Raw genomic sequence first — 5,000 nt, 5'->3', positions numbered from 1 at the left:
AGGCTGAGCTCCCCTGCACAATACACCTCGAAACCCTCTCAGGTCCCGGCGGCGCGCAGCGCCGTCCTAAGTACTTGGTCGGGTTCGAGAGAGGCGCAATCGCCCGGAGTTTGGCGAGTAGACGCTTTAGGTGCGACCACCCGTGCTCCCAACTGAGCTTGCCGCTGCCGACAGAGGCCCGGGAGCGTGCTGTCGTGGCATTGCCGGCGGGAGACAACACGCGCCACCTACGGTGGCCGGCAGCTCCAACGCCAGCGCCACAGAAGGACAAAAGCCCCACTTGGGTGCCGAAGCGAACTCTCCCAGCACAGCGCACGCGCCAACACGTCCGCACAGCTGCGATACAAACCACCTGCGAGAACCGCAGAGGCGACCGAGCAGCAGACGGCGTCGCGGCGCCGAGCGCCGGGCGGCGGCGCATCCTCAGCGCACACAGTCCTCAATCGGACCAGCACACTGCAGATGTCCACCGCGCTTCGCACCGGGCCCGCGAGGACCTACTTTGGCCGCACGGCGCCGCGTGCAGGGTGCGCCGGCGCGCAGCTGCGCCGCCTGCCGCCTCCGTCGGCCGGCGCGCCTGCCACTGGCCGCCCCCACCAGCCGGCTGTAGCGCGTGCGCCCACGCACCGCGCGGCCAGCACGCCGGGAGGCCCCCCCTCACCGGCCGGGGACGGTCCCACCCAGCCACCGCCGCGTATCGCTTCACACCCACATGCCATTCACGTTCGTGGGCATGGTGGGTATCGCTGAAACAACCGGTTGGTAGCTCAACCGATCGTCGCCATCACTGATTCACCTCTAGCGAGAACAACCGCACCACAACCGTTTACCAGTTGTTCATTTGCGTAACGTCACCAGCAAACGTAGACGTCCATCGCCATTTGCAAATTCAACGATTGTTGCATGCCTGTGTCAGGTGTCACGACACACTATGTCTGCCCACATACACGCAACAACATGTGCACGCTTCGCGAACACGTGGAAGGTGGCCCCCGTACGTATGCGATGTCCATTGCGCGAACGACTGTCAACCGGCCTCTGTCGCATGTCGCAGATGTGGAACGCAGTGCACCATGCTATCACGGTGTGTGAGAAGAGACGACTACGTCTGACAACACGCGCCACTACATCAACAGACGGCTCATGCTGATCGCCATCCACGGCATACCATACTGCAATCCAGCTCTTATAGGGAGACGACACGTAGCTGAGTGCACAATATTTGGACCGTATGGTTCGCCGTTGTTGGCGCAGTCGTGGTACGGTCACACATGTACCACGATGTATCATTCAGTACATGAGGACCAATGTGCAGTACAGTGTGTGATTTGGACGTACAACATCAGCGGACAGTTGACACACGCCGTACCACAACGTAGGCTGTGCTTCGCCATGCAAATGCCAATGAACAACTGCGAAGGGCATTGAGCATGTACGTCCTGCTGCCATCCGCATTACAGTGTATAGCTGCAAGGTGTTTAACATGAAGCGATACTCTGGGGACCAGGCAGTGCGAGTAGCAAACTATATTGCGGGGGTTGCAGTTAGGCAACACCACACTAATTTAACGCGTCGTATGACAATTACAGAGCAGGTTAAGGCCCAACGTGTGTTGGGTTAAGGCCCAACGTGTGTTGGGTTAAGGCCCAACGTGTGTTGGGTTAAGGCCCAACGTGTGTTGGGTTAAGGCCCAACGTGTGTTGGGTTAAGGCCCAACGTGTGTTGGGTTAAGGCCCAACGTGTGTTGGGTTAAGGCCCAACGTGTGTTGGGTTAAGGCCCAACGTGTGTTGGGTTAAGGCCCAACGTGTGTTGGGTTAAGGCCCAACGTGTGTTGGGTTAAGGCCCAACGTGTGTTGGGTTAAGGCCCAACGTGTGTTGGGTTAAGGCCCAACGTGTGTTGGGTTAAGGCCCAACGTGTGTTGGGTTAAGGCCCAACGTGTGTTGGGTTAAGGCCCAACGTGTGTTGGGTTAAGGCCCAACGTGTGTTGGGTTAAGGCCCAACGTGTGTTGGGTTAAGGCGCAACGTGTGTTGGGTTAAGGCGCAACGTGGGTTACGTTAAGGCGCAACGTGGGTTACGTTAAGGCGCAACGTGGGTTACGTTAAGGCGCAACGTGGGTTACGTTAAGGCGCAACGTGGGTTACGTTAAGGCGCAACGTGGGTTACGTTAAGGCGCAACGTGGGTTACGCTAAGGCGCAACGTGGGTTACGTTAAGGCCCAATATAGGTTAGGTTAAGGCCCAATATAGGTTAGGTTAAGGCCCAATATAGGTTAGGTTAAGGCCCAATATAGGTTAGGTTAAGGCCCAATATAGGTTAGGTTAAGGTACAATATAGGTTAGGTTAAGGTACAATATAGGTTAGGTTAAGGTACAATATAGGTTAGGTTAAGGTACAATATGGGTTAGGTTAAGGTACAATATGGGTTAGGTTAAGGCGCAATATGGGTTAGGTTAAGGCGCAATATGGGTTAGGTTAAGGCGCAATATGGGTTAGGTTAAGGCGCAATATGGGTTAGGTTAAGGCGCAATATGGGTTAGGTTAAGGCGCAATATGGGTTAGGTTAAGGCGCAATATGGGTTAGGTTAAGGCGCAATATGGGTTAGGTTAAGGCGCAATATGGGTTAGGTTAAGGTACAATATAGGTTAGGTTAAGGTACAATATAGGTTAGGTTAAGGTACAATATAGGTTAGGTTAAGGTACAATATGGGTTAGGTTAAGGTACAATATAGGTTAGGTTAAGGCACAATATGGGTTAGGTTAAGGCGCAATATGGGTTAGGTTAAGGCGCAATATGGGTTAGGTTAAGGCGCAATATGGGTTAGGTTAAGGCGCAACGTGGGTTACGTTAAGGCGCAACGTGGGTTACGTTAAGGCGCAACGTGGGTTACGTTAAGGCGCAACGTGGGTTACGTTAAGGCGCAACGTGGGTTACGTTAAGGCGCAACGTGGGTTACGTTAAGGCCCAATATAGGTTAGGTTAAGGCCCAATATAGGTTAGGTTAAGGCCCAATATAGGTTAGGTTAAGGCCCAATATAGGTTAGGTTAAGGCCCAATATAGGTTAGGTTAAGGTACAATATAGGTTAGGTTAAGGTACAATATAGGTTAGGTTAAGGTACAATATGGGTTAGGTTAAGGCGCAATATGGGTTAGGTTAAGGCGCAATATGGGTTAGGTTAAGGCGCAATATGGGTTAGGTTAAGGCGCAACGTGGGTTACGTTAAGGCGCAACGTGGGTTACGTTAAGGCGCAACGTGGGTTACGTTAAGGCGCAACGTGGGTTACGTTAAGGCGCAACGTGGGTTACGTTAAGGCGCAACGTGGGTTACGTTAAGGCCCAATATAGGTTAGGTTAAGGCCCAATATAGGTTAGGTTAAGGCCCAATATAGGTTAGGTTAAGGCCCAATATAGGTTAGGTTAAGGTACAATATGGGTTAGGTTAAGGTACAATATAGGTTAGGTTAAGGCGCAACGTGGGTTACGTTAAGGCCCAATATAGGTTAGGTTAAGGCCCAATATAGGTTAGGTTAAGGCCCAATATAGGTTAGGTTAAGGCCCAATATAGGTTAGGTTAAGGCCCAATATAGGTTAGGTTAAGGTACAATATAGGTTAGGTTAAGGTACAATATAGGTTAGGTTAAGGTACAATATGGGTTAGGTTAAGGTACAATATGGGTTAGGTTAAGGTACAATATAGGTTAGGTTAAGGCACAATATGGGTTAGGTTAAGGCGCAATATGGGTTAGGTTAAGGCGCAATATGGGTTAGGTTAAGGCGCAATATGGGTTAGGTTAAGGCGCAATATGGGTTAGGTTAAGGCACAATACGGGTTAGGTTAAGGCACAATACGGGTTAGGTTAAGGCACACATTGTTGTAAGGAAAGGTGTTTTCGGGGGGGGGGGGGGGCTGGTTTGTTGATTGTGATTATCGTAAGTAAATGACTGCGGCATCATCTGATTTGCCACGTCAGGGTGCACCTTTGGCTCATAACAGGCGGCGCTCTGATTCCATGCTTGTGGCAGACCTGTGTCTTTCATTCGTGCCATTGTTTGTGTGGTGTGACAGGAGGCAGTATTGTGATGTTGGGTGCACCCCTGTGTAGGACATGTGTGGGTGTTGGTGGCTTAGCTGAGCAATGGTGGTTGTCGGAAGGGTGGGATATTCTGTTTTCCGAGTGGACCTCCCGGTCTGGTTATGATAGTGTGGATTGTCTAATGTGGCAGAGAGGATGCACTGGGTGTTGTTCCATGCTGGTGCTTAGATATTGTCTGTGTGCCTGTTACAGGCAGAGAGTAGTGCGTGATAAGAGTGTCTGGCTGACGTGTGATTGTGAGCAGAGTCTTTCAGCATGTATACGGACAGTTGTATACATTATCTGTATTCTGATGGCTCTATCTATTACTAATCAGCGCCGTGTATACGTTTAATCCGGTTCCAGTCGAAACTATTGTATCTCTGTACATTAGTGACACGGCGAGCCCGCTATGTAGTTACTCGTCTCGGCAGCTTCCACCGGTGTATGGCAAATGATTATAAGGAATCAGTCTAGTCGTCAATACCGATAGTGTGACGTCACATGTCTGGGGTGGGGGACGCTGCGCCCTTCCGGTGGGTCATGGCCTAGGAAGACTCTTCCCACGCAGGGGGGCTTGGACTGTCATTGACTCTTCCGAGTAATATACTTGCCGTACGTTTTTGCGACTGCGAGTGCAACGCTCACCGGTACCGACATGGATGGAGCGCCTCCTAGCTGCCGCTGAGCATCTGCATTCGTACAGAGAGCAACGCGCTCGCGTCTGTAGCTCGTACGTGGTACAGCTCGCAGCTCATGTATAGGGACAGCGGGAATGTCGCATATTGGACATAACTCTTCATGAAACGCACGTTATAGGGGTGGATTGCACATTGCGAGTGCGAGCAAAGTCCGCCGTTCATCCGCTGGAGCTGCGAGTTGGGCGGTTGGGGTGGGGCACGAACAGGTGCAGGTGGAGTGAT

The sequence above is a fragment of the Schistocerca americana genome, unplaced genomic scaffold (genome assembly GCF_021461395.2).
Source record: "Schistocerca americana isolate TAMUIC-IGC-003095 unplaced genomic scaffold, iqSchAmer2.1 HiC_scaffold_285, whole genome shotgun sequence".
Classification (NCBI taxonomy): domain Eukaryota; kingdom Metazoa; phylum Arthropoda; class Insecta; order Orthoptera; family Acrididae; genus Schistocerca; species Schistocerca americana.
Note: the sequence above shows the minus strand (reverse complement) of the source record.